We start from the raw sequence: 18,548 nt of genomic DNA on the forward strand, positions 1-18,548 counted from the left end.
AGTCTGTGTATTATAATACTCAAGTGTCAAATCAATTGTGTAACACATAATATACAGGTAGTTTTAAAATTATAGCAATTCAACCACAATAGTAACACATACAGAAAAAAGATATGTGAACACTGATGAAGAGGTCAAATACTATTCTTTTTAAAATAGCAGGTATTTAAATAAAGAGAAATGTGCAATTTTAATGATACCTTACATTACATACATTACAGTATGATTCATCACATGAGAGAACACCTTTTGCTCCTGAGTAGATTGGAGGCATGCTTTACACCAGACCATCCGACAATTTGCATTGTGCATTGTGATCTTAGACTTGTGTGCAGCTTTTCAGTCATGGGAACCCATTTCATGAAGCTCCTGACACATAGTTCTTATGCTATTGGTGCTTTCAGGGGCAGTTTGAAACTTTGTTGTGAGTGATGCAACAGAGGATAGGTCATTTTACATGCTGAGCTCTTCAACAACAACAACAACATTTATATAGCACATTTTCATACAAAAGAATGTAGCTCAAAGTGCTTTACATAATGAAGAATAGAAAAATAAAAGACACAGTAAGAACAGAAAATAAGTCAACATTAATTAACATAGAATAAGAGTAAGGTCCGATGGCCAGGGTGGACAGAAAAAACAAAAAAACTCCAGACAGCTGGAGAAAAAAATAAAATCTGCAGGGATTCCAGACCATGAGACCGCCCAGTCCCCTCTGGGCAGCACCACTTTGTGAGTTTGCACGGTCTGCTACTTTGTGGCTGATCTGTTATTGCTCTTAGTTGCTTCCACTTCACAATAATAGCACTTACAGTTGACCAGGGCAGATCTAGCAGAGCATACTGACTTATAGCAAAGGTGGCATAATATGAGAGTACCACGGCTAAAGTTGCTGTGCTCTTCAGTACGTGTCATGGAAATTGCATGGCTATGTGCTTGATTTTATGCACCTCTTATTAAAGTGTGTGTCTAAAACACCTAAACTCAATAATTTGGAGGAGTGTATATATACACTACTGGTCAAAACTTCTAGAAAATCACAGTTTTTCCTGTTTTTCTTCCAATTTAATCAGTTGAAATGCTACAAATGACCCAAAATGGTGGGAACATCAAGCAGTAAACTGACAGAGGTTTAAAGTTTAGTTTATCAAAACCTGAAATTTCAGAATATTACAAATGGGCCTTCTTCAGGGAGAAACTAATAGGTTACAACCAGCATATGTTCTGCAGCAGTTAAAGTAAATTTAGAATTGCAAGTTGAAGAAAAACAATTTGCACAGGTGTCCCAACTTCAGCTGATTACTTAAAACACTCTGTCTGTCTTAAACCAGAGTTAGAACAGACTGTGTTACTACACCTGCTACTTGGACAATGTTACATTGGCATAGAATAAATTAACAATTGCAAACTAAAAAAAAAAAGTCCAGGAATCATTAAGTATACAAGTTTTTTTCACATTTTTGATTCATCAAAGTAGCCACCTTTTGCTGATGTAATGACCAAACTGTGGTAACCATTTTGATTCAGAATGCAGCAATCACCAATTCTGCCTCCAGCAAAAGAACCCAAGACCATCACACGTCCTCCTCCATGTTTGACAGTTGGTGTCAAATTTTGAAATTTCGCATTTTGATTCATCTGTCTGTAAGACTTTCTTCCAGTGTACAGTAATCCACAGCTGGTATTTCAAATCAAATCAATCAAATCAAAATCTTTATTGTCATTGTAGCAATGAGACATTGGAAAACAAAATTTTAGGTGCAATTTTTCAGTGCAAAAAAAAAAATAAAAAAAAAACACAATTACTCAAGTTAAAACTAAAATAAAAAGGGAATAAAATAAGTACCAAAATTGTCCATAACAGCAACACAATGTTTTCCACTCATACATACATCATATTGCACTTGTCCCTTCTCCAATGTTAACTTAGAGCTGTATTGTAAACACGAGAGTGTATTGTATTGTAAACATGAAGATGCACTAGATCAGAATGACCACTTAGCAGCATTCAGCATGGTGATGGCTGAAGGACAAAAACTGTTTCTCAGTCTATTTGTCTTAGTCTTTATGGATCTGAAATGTCTGCCTGAAGGCAGGCATTCAAACAATGCATGTCCTGGGTGTGATGGGTCCTGAAAAATTTTCTTGACATTCCTGAAACAACTGGAACTATGTAGTTCTTCTAGTGAGTGGAGAGGACAGCCTACAATCTGCTGGGTGACCTTAATGACCTTGTGGAGCTCTTTCCTGTTTGCTACTGTGCAGCTGGAGAACCACGCACAGAGACAGTAGATCAGGATGCTCTTTACTGTGCAGCGGTAAAAGGACACCAGCAGTTTCTCAGGGATGTTGTTCTTCCTGAGCACCCTCAGGAAGTAGAGTCTCTTTTGGGCCTTCTTCACTACCTCAGCAGTGTGTGTTCCCCGGGTCAAGTCCTCCCTAATGGTGACTCTCAAGAAGCGGAAGTCTGAGACCCTCTCCACACAGTCCCCATTGAAAATGAGTGGCTGGATGTTGTCTTCCTTCTTCCTGAAGTCCACGATGAGCTCCTTGGTCTTGGCTGTATTTAGGAGCAAGTTGTTATTCCTACACCACGTTGTCAGCCAATCCACCTCATCTCTGTAGGCGGACTCATCCCCCCCAGAGATGAGCCCTACTACCGTGGTATTGTCAGCGAACTTAACAATGGTGTTATTGTGGTGGGCAGGAATGCAATCATGGGTGTAGAGGGTATAGAGCAGGGGGCTCAGCACAGAGCCCTCTGGGGAGCCAGTGCTGAAACTGTTGGGTGTGGAGAAGTAGGGGCCCACTCTAACCCTCTGAGTGTGATCACTCAGGAAGTCCTTGATCCAAAGGCAGGTGGAGTGTGGAAGTCCTATGTCTGACAGTTTGGTCACCAGTCTGTGGGGTAAGATGGTATTAAAGGCATAGCTGAAGTCTATGAAGAGCAGCCATGCCTTCCATGGGTTGACAGCCCGCAGTGTGTGTCTCACCTTGTGCTCCCCCACTGTGAAGATGGGGCTGTTGTTGGTATCTGGATGGAGTCTGGCTGTATCTGGTGGATCCACTCCAAACTGGGCAAAGTAGTGGTTCAGTTCCTCAGCCAGTGATAAATCACCTCCCACAGCTCCGGGACAAGTCCTGTAGTTGGTCATATGCTGGACACCCATCCACACTTGCCTGCCGTTGTTGTTATCCAGGTGTTCCTCGATCTTCCTTTTATAGTCTGACTTGGCCTATCAGATGCCCCTCTTTAGGCTGGCATGGGCTGTGCTGTAGAAGACCTTGTCACCAGACTTGAAGGCAGTTCCTCTCTTTCAGCAGTTTCTGATTGGGGTAGACCCAGATACATTTATCCACTGTGACAATGTCTGTGCAGTTCTTAATATAATATAGTACGCTGTCACTAAACACTTCAAGGTCTGGGTGTTCAAAGATGTTCCAGTTGGTCCTACTGAAACAGTCCTGCAGCTGCTGAGAGGCTCCATCTGGCCAAGTTTTAACTGTCCTTGTGCTGTTAGGGGCAGTTTTCCTGAGTTGGATGTATGCCAGAATTAAAAACAGTGACATGTGGTCAGAGTGGCCCAGGTGAGGTAGCGGTGTAGTCCTGTCTAATGTTTGTGTAGACTTTATCCAAAGTGTTAGCTCCTCTGGTGGCACATGTGACATGCTGATGGAATTTAAGGAGCACAGGTTTTAAATCCACATGGTTAAAGTCCCCAGCAACGATTTACACAGCATCAGGGTGCTTGGTCAGCTGACTGCTAATACTGTGGTGTAAAAGTTCAATAGCTGAGTTTGCATTAGGTTCCGGTGCTATGTAAACAGCGGTAATCAAGACCGCAGTAAACTCTCTAGGGAGATATATGGGTCTGGATCTAACAGTCACATACTTTAGGTTCGGGGAGCTGTATTTGTAAACCAGTTGTTATTTACGTACACACATGGCCCCCCTCCTCTTCTCTTAGTCACTGGTCCTGTCATGGCGCTGTGCAGTGTAGCCTGTTAGCTGGATAGCAGAGTCCGGGATCAATGAGTGAAGCCAGGATTCCGTGATCAATAGAATGCAGCTGTTCTTTACGATGTTATTTGTTGCCACCTGTAGCCTCAGTTCATCGATTTTGTTGACGAGAGATCTGGCATTGGTGAGAAAAACACTGGGGAGCGGTGGTTTAACAGGTTGCCTATGTAACCTTGCTAATGCGCCAGCCCTGCAGCCTCGCTTTTGTTTTCTCTATCTGCACCTTCCTTAGTCGCTTGCCCACAGGGATGATAATCCACAGAGAGACGGAACTCCTCGCTATGTCTGCCGGAATGTTGTGGGAGCGGGGAAACTCTGATGAAACATTCCCCTCGCTGCACACTCCGATCTTGAAAAGTTCCTGTCGGCTGTAGATGTTGTCAGCTCGACAAGATGTAGGTGAAACAAGTAGTAATACTAGCACACACATGCACACTAAACACTGAGACAAAGAGCACCGAGCCGCTGTGTCCATACGTGTTGCCATAATCCCTATTGGGTCCTTTAAGGAATGGTTTTCTTATTGCCACTCACCCTGTTAAACCTGCAGCACAAAGTTTCCTCTTCACAGTAGAAAATGAGACTTGCTCTCTTCGACCATTGTTAGGCTGTGTTTGAAGCTGTTGTGCTGTGAGGCACCTATCACGCAAGCTGGTGACCCTCAGAAACTTGTCTTCCAATTGTGATGTGACTTTGGGTTTGCCAGATCTCTTCCTATCAGAGTTTCTTCCAGTTTCCAATTGCCTTTGGATTGTTTTTAGGACACCGTAGTGACTGACTCTTTCATTTTTTTTGCCATTTTTCTAAAATGAAAGGCTTACATCTCTATAAGTAATAATGCTCTGTCTCATTTCATTTGTTAATTGCTATTTTCTAGCATTGCTAAAGTATAAAATTAATATAGTTTTGAATCAAAATGCTGTTACACTTCTATCTGAAATGTTTCCCATTTTACACCGCCAGTGTACATTGTTTACCTTTGCCAACTTTTTATATCTTTTTAAGATATTTAACAGAAATGCTAGTGTTTGTCACATGCTTTGCCACTACAACAATTTTAGTGCTGTCATATTGAATATGTTGGCAGGAGGCTGGAATAATTGATTTCTTTCTGCAGATTGAACTTGATTTATAGCAGCAGTGGCAAAACTATGAAGCCAATTTGAATTTGCTTTTTACAATCCAATATAATAAAACAAATATACTAAATTAGCACTGTACTAATATGAAATAATGAGTCTAGTGACCATTTTGACATTAAAAACTGCTATGTACTGTAGATTACAAATTAGCTTATTACCTTACTTTATGTACTTTATTAGATAAAGCTGTTTTCTCTGAAGTGTTTAAGTTACTCTTTTTTAAACTTGTCTTTAATGCAGTAGGTTTTTAACAGTCAAAAAAATTGAACATAGATTTTAAAAATGGCAGTCAGTACTACTAATAGTACGCGGATCATAGCTTTTCATCAAGGATGAAGTGTCTTGTTTTTGCATTAAGCTCATGGCCTAATTAATGCATCAGCATGACTTTTGTTTTCAATGGTTATGCAAGCATATGTTTTTTGTTATACTGTATATATAATTACACATAGATTTAACTTGAATATAGGCATTCATATATACAGTAAGTATTTTATTTTGTATCTGAAAGATGAGATGCTATATGAGCTGCATCACTTTTCATTAACAGTTTTTTATATATAAACAAAGAGTCAAGCTAGAAAACAAGATTACAGCTGAAGGTGAAGTGAGCAGCCAGTTTCCATTCTGATTACAAGTCAGCAGTTGCAGTGCGCTGTGCTGTGCAGATAAACGGGAGCAGACATTGGAGACTCATTTTAATGCCAGGTGTGAATGTAATTAAGTTAAATTATATAAGGATACAATCGATATATGAAACAAATGTTAAAGGGGGTCTTTGAAAAAATAACTGGTCATTGCATGCACAATGTAACATAATTTGAATACTGATGAAGTGGGGCATTTTGAAAAGTCCAAGGGCCAGATCTGGCCTGTGAACCTTGAGTTTCACACCACTGCTATACAGGCTTCAAACAAAATATCAATTATGTAGCAGGTAAACGCAATTTCACAAAAAATATTTGTTGTTTTTTTAACTACTTTCAAGGGTTTTCTCAAATGTGGAAGAAAAAAAAACAGGTTTGTATATATATAGAAAGAGAGAAAGGGAGAGAGAGTGATAAATAGAGATGTATAGTGCTTGACCAAGTAATAAAATAAACAAATGATTCTTATTAGTACATTTATTCAGTTCATTTATATGGAAAAAGAGCAGTACATTCAGTCTATATTATGGGTTTATTTTTTCTTTTACTATAATTTTAAATTCATGTATCTGCATTTTATTTCTTATAAAGAGCCACTGTGTGGCAGTAACATTACAGTGTGAAAGCTATCATGCAGTGACAATTTTTTTATTGAGTAATCAAGTCATGGAGTTAAGTAGAAAATGTACAGCCAACACACAGTGAATGTCTAACCCATTTTGTCAAGATAAGCTAAAAGCCACTAAATAAGTCATCATAAAGGTAGTGGTGGCAACAAAGTTCCTTCACGAGTACCAGTATCAGTATACTTCATACAAAACAGAGCATCAGCCTTGCTATTACAGATTTAAAAAATGCATCAAGTGCTAATTTCATGTAAATGTAATCTGCATTATATGAGGTAAGTACAATATGGGACAGCCGCAGTAAAAGCAGAAGTATGTAGAAGTTTAAGCAGTTTGTACCCAGATAGGTAATCTTCTTATTTTCCCCTGACTATCTCTCTGAAGCAGGATTCAAGGTGTATCTCTATTTTCTATCACATTCTGCTTACAACCATCACCTTATTACACCCAGTCTCCTTCACATCCTTCTCTACTACATCCTTCTATCTAATTTTTGGTCTCTCTTCTTCTCTTCTTTCTCCTCGGAAACTCCATCTCTAATACTCTCCTTAGAATACAGTTCTCCTTTTGCTTCAATATGTTTGCAGTCCACTACAGATTTCCTTTCATCATCTTTCACCATATTCATTCCACCTTTAAAATCCTCCTAATGTATCCTTTGTTTAATTGATCAATTTTGTTCATACCACACATCCATCACAGCATTTTTAGTTTTTTGAACTTCCATTCCTTTCAGTCTTCATTTTAGCCTCTGCACTGCATTGATTGTATTATTACTGATTTGAATATCTATCCATTTACAGTATCTTCACAGCAACCCTTTCAGCTATAAAGTATTTGGATTCTCCATTTTTCATTCTGCTCTAATTCTCTGCCCAGTTTCTTCCTCTAGTCTTCCACCCCTCTAAATCTTGCATCCTAAGTTCAAAAGGCCATCAAACTTTTATGTTCTTACCCACCCGTCTATAGATGCAGAAGAAATTTTGAGTTCCTTCATCCTAGAGCATCCCACTGCTTCTCTAATTCTTTTTCCATTTCCACCATTGCCCCTTCATGCAACTCAAAATAATCAACAAGAAAGCATTGACCGGGGAGGCTCTTTTTACAGTTCCATGCTGATCTCAACAACAACAACATTTATTTATATAGCACATTTTCATACAAACAGTAGCTCAAAGTGCTTTACATAATAAAGAATAGAATAATAAAAGACACAATAAGAAAACAAAATAAATCAACATTAATTGACATCGAATAAGAGTAAGGTTCTTTGGCCAGGGGGGACAGAAAAAACAAAAAAACTCCAGACGGCTGGGGAAAAAATAAAATCTGCAGGGATTCCAGACCATGAGACCGCCCAGTCCCCTCTGGGCATTCTACCTAACATACATGAAACAGTCCTCTTTGGATTTAGAGTTCTCACGGAAGGGCTTGATGAAGATGGTCACGTAGACTTCTGACTTTTAATCCATCCATCATTGTTGGAGCATCATGAAGCTTTGAGTAGGTGGAGGTGGCGCAGGCCACCACCACAAAGAAACCGGAAAAAGAAACAGAAAAGAGAGTAGGGGTCAGTACGGATTTTAGAGCCACCATGAATAGTTATTATGATGATGATGATAGTTCTCATTTATTATCATGAGAAACAATGCTGAACCCTCATGTAATCTCACTCTCCCTTCTTTATAGGACAAGCCTTGTCAGTGCTCCATACAGATTTCTACAAAAAAATAGGTCATATCTTATTACAATTCTGAGCAAATGTCACAACACTGAATGCCTTTTTGTCTTTTATGGTTGTCTTACTATACCAAACAATAATGTCAGCAGTTATGACATTTTCTATGGTGTAATGATATGATTTTAAGAAATTTTATTATTTAGTTTATTGTTCATTATTTCTGAATTTTAAGTTGTGCCATTTTTATTATAAGGTCTTTTTTAGGTTGTTGGAAGTCTTTAAATCTAGAGTATCTAAAGCAGCTACCCTGTCATTGCAACAACTGCGTTCTTTCCAAATCATTTCTGAATAAATCATATCATTTAAGTGAAAGAGTACAAAAATAATAATACCCAGTACTGTCATTTATACAAAAATACATACCTGTATATTATTATTCCTCATATAAACAAAGGGGAAATTAAAATGTATTATACTAATACCTTTCTTTTTTAAACTACAAGTTTGCAGAATCATGCAACATGATTCATGGTTCATGTCTGACATACTGTATTACCCTGAGCAAACCTCATTTTGTTCATTTTAAAAGGTACTGTATAACATAAACACTGTCAGTATATACAGTATATATTATGTTGTGTGCTGCTACATTTTTATTACTAGCTGATCAAGACCATCTGAAACTTAAGCTGGGAAAATATCTGTGTATAATGAAAACTATGGTAAAAGTTAGGAAAACAGTTACAGAAACTAAGTTAAAAAACAAACACAAATTCTCCTATATTAAATGTTTAGTCTAATAATAAAACAGTTGTTAACTTAGAATATCAATTTTAATTACTATATATTGTATATCAGTTTTTATAGCTGGCATGCAACAACTCTCAGCATGCAGAGAATGAAGACTTTCTTATTAGAGAATCTTCACAAGTGAAAGTAATGAAATCTACTGAATCACCAAAAAGAAAACTAATTACATTACTCACAATTCAAAATACTTCCCTGTTTAAACTATTATTTTTTTCAATCTAAGTCAATTCCAGTTTTTATTTACTCAGCGTTTATTGAGCATAGACACTCAATGTACGTTTTTCTTATTTTCACTTTATAGTACCAGTTGGCTTATGCATGTTTTACCCATTTGAATGCTGAAATGTAGGTCTTAGTCCGATAGTTTTATAGAGTGACATACCTGTAATAAGAAAAAAATCAAGTAAATTCACGAAATCTTTGAGCTAAATGGTGTTGTGACCACATCCCACATTGCAAATTGCATCTTCCATTAGGAGGCAAGAGCAATTTTTCTGCAGTCTCCTGAGAATATTATAAGTTTAGATTTAAAATTTTAAAAATATGCTTCTTTCAATAGATTACAATCGATAAAATAAAAAAAAACATAGTTTTTGTTTATGCCCTGTGGATATTGTATTTGTGAGTGGGTGGAGGATTCAAGTGGTAGGATTACACCCCAAATGGGATGGCCAAAACTGCTAGAAAAACCTTCACAACAATGAAAATCAAATGTAGCTAAATTATTATTTAAGGAAAATCAAACAAAGAAAATTCAAGAGACAAAAGATAAAGTAAACTAGAAAAGAAAATAAAAGAACATAACTGATTAAATAAAAACTAAGGAAAACAAGGTAATAAGTAGAATATAATAACTAGTTAAAAAAGAGACATACTAGGAAAAGATTTAAAAGTATTGGGAAACACAAGAAAATAAATAAAAATCTATTATTGCTAAAATCATGAACATCAAAAAGCTTGAAGTCCAAAAACTATAATTCCAAAAAACTAAACTTTTATGAAAAGGTGAATGATGACAACTGATGAACATAGTTGCAAAAACAATTAAAGATGAAGTTCTTTTTAGTATACACCCACAGATAAACAAACAAAAGTTGTTTCTTTTGCCTTCCAACAAAGGTTTACATCCTATTTACCAAAATGGCTTTATTCAAATGAGGTGTCCATGACATCACACCATAAACATAAACAGCTGGCATGTGATACTGCAGAAATCAGTAAGAAAATGAAAATAAATATGAAATATAAAAGCTTAAAAACACCCTGACACCCTGAAAATCTTATTGCAGTCTTACTTTTCAAACTTCTCCTTTTGTACCTGACTTTGGCTTTTGATTAACTATTTTCCTCTTGCTTTTTTGTTAATGCATGTTTTAGCATTTTTACCTCCATCCGAGTGCAAGGAAATTCAGTGCTCATCAGTTGGTGGTTTGAAAATATGACTTTTAAACACAGCATCAAGCATTTTCGTCTCCTGTCATTAGCACAAGCACATAAAAGGTAAAAGAATGAAGATCTGAGTATATGCAGACCTAATGTAGAAGACTGATGTCACATTGCTGTTATGTCCCAGCAGGCTTTGGTCATTGGTCTATGTTTATTTTTCTTTGTTTATTTTAATGTATTATTTTGCGGATATTAATTTTAACTCTGCATTTTTGTTATATTGTTCTGTTTATTTATTTATTATCAACATATTGGGCTATGTTCTCTTGTGTTTTTTTGGTGGAACCCACTCTGCTGTCACTGTTGGAGGACCTTCATATTCGGAAGATGAAAGCAGATCCTTCTGCACTTCACTGACATTTGAAGAGTGTTGTCATTTGTAAGTGTTGCTGTTTTGTTTTCTTGGATTTTTGCCTCTGTTCTTGGATTTTGATTACTGGATTGCGGACTAGGATTTATTTCTACTTTCTGTATTGGCATTTTTGCCTCATTTTTGCCATTTTTGCTCTTTTTTATTTGTTTATATAAATTAATTGTTATTTTATAAAGATTCTTTGAGGAGGATTTTTTTTGTTTCTTTTTTTTACAGCTTTCATTTACATTGCTACTCATTTTGAAATATCCTGGGCTTTGTTGGGATTTTTGAATTTTTAAAGCCAGCTCCCCATTTTCTTGGCCTGTCTAGGCAGAAGCCAACAGGTTGTAGTTGGGAATTAGCTGATTTGAGATGAGGCTTTTTTGGTCATGCCAGTGCCTTTGTGGCTTCTTTCAAAGGCATTACAATAATTTTTGCCATGTTGATGACTCCTTTTCATCCTTTTCAACATGTTGATGTCTCTTATTCAAAATAATTGCAGTGGTATGTCTGATGATTTACATAAAATAAATGTCAAAAATGATACATGACGGAGTGTCATGCAGGTATTTCCAGATTATGTCATCTTACTCTCAGTTTACTGAGCTCCTATTGCTCTGTGCACAAGTGTGTAATGCAAAACCAGCTTTAACCATTTAATGTATCTGTACCCATTATAATGTGGAGTGCACTTTATTAAATATTAATAAATGGAATGTTTTAATCAATCTATATTTTTCAACTATTTGGTAATGGTTTAGTCCTTTTAGTACAGAAAGTGCATAAACTCCCCTCTTTATTTTACTTTGAGAACTACTGTACTATAATTTCTGTAACATGACAAGTAGAAATGAAGAAAGTGTTCCGCATGAGATCTGTTACTGTATTGCAAGTTTTGTGCTTGTTCCTTGTGTTCTAGTTTCTGAATGAACAAAAGTACAATCAACTTCCCTTTCTCAAACTGCTTGTCCTTTTTTGTCGTGCCTGAAAGAATGGGCAATAGAACCATTACTGTCCTGGTCAGATGTTGTTGCTGAAGGTTTTTTATTGTATTGAGCAACTTTTAATTGCCATTGACCTTTCATTTTTGAAAAATAGAAAATGAACATAGGAATGTTTACTGAAAATCATTATAATAAAAATTCAAAAATTATGTGAAGTATATTACACCCTAATACAGCATTTCATTTATAACATAATGTAGTCAAAGTAGTGTTTGAAATGTAGTGTTATGAAAACAATAAGAATTACAATACAAATAATGAAAATGTGATACTATTTGTAACATAAACACAAAAATACACACCTATTACCTGCATTCATTAAATCTTTCAAAAATCTGTCAATATTTAAGGAGAATAGTCATGTTTTTCTATCTATCAACAGCAAAGAGTATTCTTTCATTTTGGAACATACAAAAAAATCATTGTGTGAAGTGACACAGCCATATTTGTAAAACAAAACAGCAAAAAAAAAAAGCAGAGCAGTGACATACCGTTGGTTTACCAATCAACTTAAATTAAACGTTCGGAAAGGCATTCTTCTGTAGGTTATGCTAATTAGTACAATAACAAAGATGAATCCCTGGAACTGGACTAAGCATAATTTAAACTGAGGTTCAGCTTTGTTTTTGCTGCAACGGATTTCAGAGCTGGAGATGATCACTGGAAAGTACTGTACTAAGCAGTCTGCAACATTGTACAAAGCTTTGGACTGACTTGTGAGCTTTATTTCAGTTGACCCTTCATTGTTGAGGTTTTGTTTTATTAACATTGGAAATTAAAAACTGGATTGAGAAGGGCTTCCAAACAATAATTTTGATGTGTTTAATAAACAGAGCCATGCTTTCCTGGAGAGCACCTATAATCAAATTTTAGTTTTTGGCTCCTGGGAGTTTTCAGAGTGTGTTGGTGGGCAGCAGTTGCACACTATCTGATTAGCTGCATGCATTTTTCTGTTCATAAGAGTCGGGATTTGGCTGCAACTCTGTCCATGGCTACTTATTTTATCTGCAATTTTCCCTTGGCCCTTCCTATCATTGTCTGTTGCCATGTAACATTAATCAGATGGCAGTCACATGTTGGGAGGGTCATATGAAATAAAAGAGGCAAATGTATGATGAAGACATTCTTCAACTGAGAACTCTGATTCTAAGCTTGCAAAACCTTTTTGTCAAGGTCCTTTGGGATTTTGTTGATTTTTGTCATTTTTTTTACAGTATATGTCACCTTTTTTATTATGTTTCTTTCCTTAGTTTGAAGTTTGAATTTTTTGTATGTGGAATTTAGAAATTTGTACTGTATTTAGGAATTTTTCTTTGTTTTTCTTGTTCCTAATTTGTTGAATAAAATTATTATCATGACTGTACTCATAACTGATATAACTAAAATGTGGTGACGCAGTGGTAGCACTGCTGCCTTGCAATAAGGAGATCAGGATTTGTGTCCTTGGTACTCCCTGCATGAAATGTACATGTTCTCCCTGTGTCTGCATGGGTTTCTTCTGGATGTTCCACTTTCCTCCCACAGTCTAAAGGCATGCAGGTTAGGTGAGCTGCCATTGCTAAACTGGCCTTGGTGTGTCTGCCTTCTACCTGATGACTGCTGGGAAAGTCTCCAGCTGCTCCCTGCATAAACAGGTTAAGAAAAGGGATGGATCGATTATACTGAGGTTTTTTGAAGGTCTCCTCCCTTTTTTGTATTTTATTTGGGTTAAAATTGTTGGTCACTGTGAACCACTGTGGGGATTATAAAAGGAAAAAAAACTACCAAGTGGCCACTTTTATATTTTTTAAATTGAACGCAATTATACTTAACAGAATTGCACAATTATGTGTAATTTATAATTTGTTAAGTATATTATGTTTTTTATCTCAGAAACTGGATGTGACAGAGTAGTTCTTTTGTCAGATTTGGATTCCACACCCTCAAATCTATAAAGAACACCTATTACATTTTAATTTGCAGACAAGTTGGTAGAAAGAAAAATAAAACATACAAAATCAAAATCCAAAAATACAGATTAATGTGTCAAAACTAGTCTCTGATACAGTGAGACTAGAGGACTAAATACTATTACAATACATCATTTGACATTTTAGTGCAATATTGCTTATATAAAAAAATGTATGAATATATAATTTTATCAGATACAGGTCCAATTTCAGCCATTGAAATAATGCATTGGGAATAATATAGCAGTATTCGAAAGAGGAGTTTTAGCTAACAAACTAATTCTTACATACTTGCATCTCAAAACAGGAAATAGAAAGACAAAACACTTTCTAATATTAATGATAAATAGCAGTTAGCTTGACTTTAAGAATGGTTAACATCTTAAAACAAACAGCTGTTGATGTACAGGAAAGAAACATAAAAATAGTGTTGATCTTGTGTTTATAGTGTTCAAAAGTAGTTTTAATTAATTTTAATGAAGACGGAAGCAGTCAGGCTTACTTCTCTTCATCTACATGTGTTAACGCTCCCCCAGGCTGCTTTTGACGGCTTGATTTGGAAGAAGAGTTCCAACTGCTGGATGGAGTGGAAGCGACACCCATAAAGTCATTAAGTGATATTTTTTATTACATAATTTAAACATTTACTGGATTTAGTCCAATCAATCATATACTTACACTATCACAATTGGAACATTCTGGTGCATTCAGGGCATAAACTTTTATTTTTAAATCTTTTTGTCTGACCTTTGGCTTACATTGCCTCAGTATCATGTGGGTGGACCCTGAAAAAAAAATATGGAAAGAAAATTAGCAAAACAATGGATTTATATAAATATCGTTTCTGAATGCCAATCCTTACCGTGTTAATGGATACTTTGATACTTCCACACTGATTTTGTCCTCTCAATTATTATGTAGTACTTCTGATACAAATATGTTATTGAATAAAATGTGGTGCCAAATCACATATATCATATTATATCTCACAGTGCAAACAACACAATCTTAAAATAGGTGTACTTGTGAATGTTAATGTGTTCCTGCCTTTCTTTGAAAAGATTTGACGTTGCTTTCACTAAATATTCTTTATATACCTTATTTTTTGTCTACAATACAAAAAAATAAATAAATCTGGCTTTGTTCTGCATACCTCTGTCTTCTCAACCTAAAAAATAAGAAGACAAAATAATAGAAACATATTTCCATGTGAATCAGTTTAAGCTGTACAAGTTAAACATCTTTTCAAGTACTGATAAAACAAAGGTTCAAGGTTTGAAACTTACAGGTATATGGTATCTTCATGAAGGCTTAATGTGAAAGAACTGACTACAGTCTCCCTCTTGAGCTTCAGTCGACTTCTCTTTAACAATGGAGGATACAGCTTAACTAAACCAATCCATAGCTTAAATAAATGATAACAAGGTATCAAATAAAACAGTGAACAAAAATAAATATCAGAAGAGTTAATGATCCGACCACTGTGTGGAGAATGGCAATGTGTTGCATGTTGTTTCACTTTTATGTCACTGTTTATGTAAGAATAAAGACCCTAAACACCTAGAAAATGCAAAATTGGCCGTTTATAATCTGATTAAACCTGTTGGAAAATGAAGTTATTACTTCTTCTTCTTTCGGTTGCTCAGGTTAAGGGTTGCCACAGTGGATCATTTTTTTCCATATCTTTCTGTCCTCTGCATCTTGCTCTATTACACCCATCACTTTCAAGTTATCTCTCGTCACATCCATAAACCTTCTCTTAGGCCTTCATCTTTTCTTTTTCCTGGCAGCTCCAACCTTAGCATCCTTCTCCCAATATACTCAGCATCTCTCCTCTGTACTTGTCCAAACCAACGCAGTCTCGTCTCTCTTTTCTGGTTTCTTTGGCTGGGCAAAACCATGGGCATTCAACTTGAAGACAAAAAAAGTTTTGTGAAATTTACAGTTACCATTTTGTGTCATGCATCCGATTAATTCCAATGCCATAATCAGTTTTTGGTTTTTTTATTATTTTATCTGCTATATAATAAAACATTAAGATCTCTCTGTTTAGTCAGTCAGAGTAATTTGATTGGTCAGTTTGGCTTTGATGACACAAAGAAAAAGGAAGAGCGAGTGCAATAAAGCATGAGGAGAAGTAAAGGTGCACACTGAGAAAGGTGCCTTCAAAGACTGAAAGTCTAAAACTGGACAGGAAGTGAGAAAGGCACCTCAAAGATAAAAACAAAGTCTGACAAGCAGGCCACACTTGAGAAAGGGAGTGCAGATGAAGAGAGGTACAGACATACTGTATGTGAGCACATAGAAAAGCATTGAAAGTACACGTAGGACAAAAGATGGCAAATATTTGTAAACTATTCTATTACCTGTACCGTGGGTAGTTTTTTACAATATTTTTGCATTACTGAATTTATTTGTCAGGTTTGTCAAGCTTTTGTTGGTTTAAAACCACACTGTCTTTGTACAGAGAGGTGTATTTATACATAAGGGTAAAAGAAACACCTGAAATTTAATCTGTTATGTACAAATGTATCTGCAAAGCATGGTTGAAAGTAGCACAAAAAGCTTTGAGGACATATGAACAGCATTTATTAAAATTAAAGAAATAAACTATGTTTTTTCAGTACTAACATTCAGAACTTAAAGTACCTTGATAAATCTTTCATTTTCAAGAATGTACTTTAAATTTCATTAAGAATAATAACATATTTTGGGGAATAAATGTGTTCAGGTTAGCTGCAGATAAACAGCTCCTACAATATTTTGACAAGAAAAGCCTAACCTGTTCAGCCTAACCTAGCTCATAAATCTCTATTCACCTAACTCTTTCAGAAAAAGTTAATATTTAAATGTCTGCAAAGCACAACTATCTACTACACTGCTTGGTAACTTCTCCCTTATATCTGTCATTCTCTGTGTGATTAAACATCTTCCATCATTTTAAAGGAAAATCTGGAATCTACAATACCCATCAACTTCATGATTTTAACCTTTCATGCCACCTCCTCATAATATCTGAGTGCCTAAGGTGAAAATAATCAGCTCCTTCAGTTATTTTGCCTCATACTCTCACAGTCTCTTAGGGTGTACGCACACTAGGCATGTTACTTCCATACCATGCCCAAGCGCGATTGTCCCTCCTTTCTACTACTCCCCTGCTGGCCTGCACTCACACTGCACTTTAATGTTCTGGGCATAGACACGCTTTCGTCAACACCGTAAGATTTTGTGTAAAGCCAAAACAAGATCCGAACTTGGGGTAACAACATGCATGTCAAAATGATTTTACTTATTTTGTGGGTTTTTTGGAGTCATGTAGGGCAGGTTAACTCTCTAAACTCTTACAGATTTAATGAGTGTGCAGCACAGCATTTTGCTGTTAGTTGTGCTACATGTATGAGAAAATTTGTATGGAGACAAATGATGTTAAGGGAGGAATTTGCAGCTTTTCTTGCCAGCTACAATGCATGTTCATCTGTAAGGTAAGAATATAAATCTTTAACTCAAATGGTATTGAATGAAATGAGAATTGCACTGTCTGACTTGTTGCATCATTGACATCTTGTCTGTTTTCCATGCTCAGGCACGTTTAGCAATCATACTGTTCCAGAATCCTACTGAACCGTGCCATGGCACACCTCTTCCAAACGGGCCAAGGCACGGTACACTTGGCCTGGCATGAAGCGATCACACTAGTCAAACGAACTAGACTTTGGGGGGGTTACATATGGACACGAGCTCGTGCACGGAAGAAATTGCTAATGTGAGTACACCCGTTATCAGTCTAGTTGCTCTTCTCTGTACTTTCTCTAGTGATAATATACAGTATCTCTTTTATAACACCAGAACTGCACACAATTTTCTAAAGTCCTTACAAATTGCCTCCCTATTCCTTTTAACCTCTTTAGCAGTTTCTGTATGCTTATCTGCTTGTTGACAGTGACAATCCAGTAACAGTGACAATCCTTCTAAAACAGTGTTTAAAGTTTTACATTCTCTTTTAGATAGTTATATCTAATGATTTGCTTCTATTCATAACAGCTTAGACTTTAAGGTTCATCTGATACTTATCTGCATAAATGTGAGTTCTTTGCGGGTGCTCCTTTAATGATTTTGCTCATTCTAAGCTATCCACTAATCTCACCAGTTTACTGTTACCTGTCATTTCAACCAGCTTGATAGTTACATTTGTAACTAGATAACTGATATAACTTAAAAAGAGCAACAGTTCTAGCATTGATTTCTGTGACCTGCCACAGTTATCATCACCTAATATGGAAAATGCACTTCAGTGCCATAATACATTGCCTGCTGTGTTTAAGCAAATTTTGCATCCATATAAACACTTTGACTTCTTTTAAAGTGATGAATAGCCTCTTTTATGGTGAAATATCAAAAGATTTTATATGCAAATCTCTAATGAAATTATTTTGTCACATTTGTAAAACTATCATATTTATGAGGCATGATCTTTACATCTAATCCCCTGCTTCCTGTTCATTGAAACATCTATATCTGATGTGTGCTGCTCAATTTTATTTTTTTAAGAAAAATAACTGTTTCCATTAATTTACCTTTGATACACATTAAGATAACTAGCTTATAGTTACTAAAACCAGTCTGATCGACATTTTTTAAATAATGAAATAAAGCTTGTTAGCAGATCAGTGAGTTAGTGATCAAAAAGCATCTTGCAGTGAAATGTATCTCACTACCACACTAAATTTAAAATATATCATCTCTGTGCTGGAACATGTTAATCACAAGCCATTTAGTGTTCACTTCTTTCTGCAATATAACAGTGCATTAAATCTCCACAACTGTACTGCAAAGCCCTTATCAGTATGCTACGCTTTAGTTATTT

General features: G+C 36.0%; 1 protein-coding gene across 3 annotated transcripts in view; it reads left to right on the top strand.

Moving 5' to 3' along the window:
- kcnn2 (potassium calcium-activated channel subfamily N member 2) overlaps positions 1 to 18,548 on the top strand; it is a 553,897-nt gene that overhangs the window by 65,736 nt on the left and 469,613 nt on the right. For 2 of the 3 annotated variants that reach the window (XM_039758937.1, XM_039758939.1), the window contains exon 1: positions 10,662 to 10,755. The exons of the other annotated variant lie outside the window; for it this stretch is intronic. The gene's annotated coding sequence lies outside the window, so the exon portion shown is untranslated. Of the gene's footprint in view, positions 1 to 10,661; positions 10,756 to 18,548 lie in introns of those variants that run through there. 3 annotated transcript variants of the gene reach the window in all.

The sequence above is a fragment of the Polypterus senegalus genome, chromosome 7, assembly GCF_016835505.1.
Source record: "Polypterus senegalus isolate Bchr_013 chromosome 7, ASM1683550v1, whole genome shotgun sequence".
NCBI lineage: Eukaryota > Metazoa > Chordata > Cladistia > Polypteriformes > Polypteridae > Polypterus > Polypterus senegalus.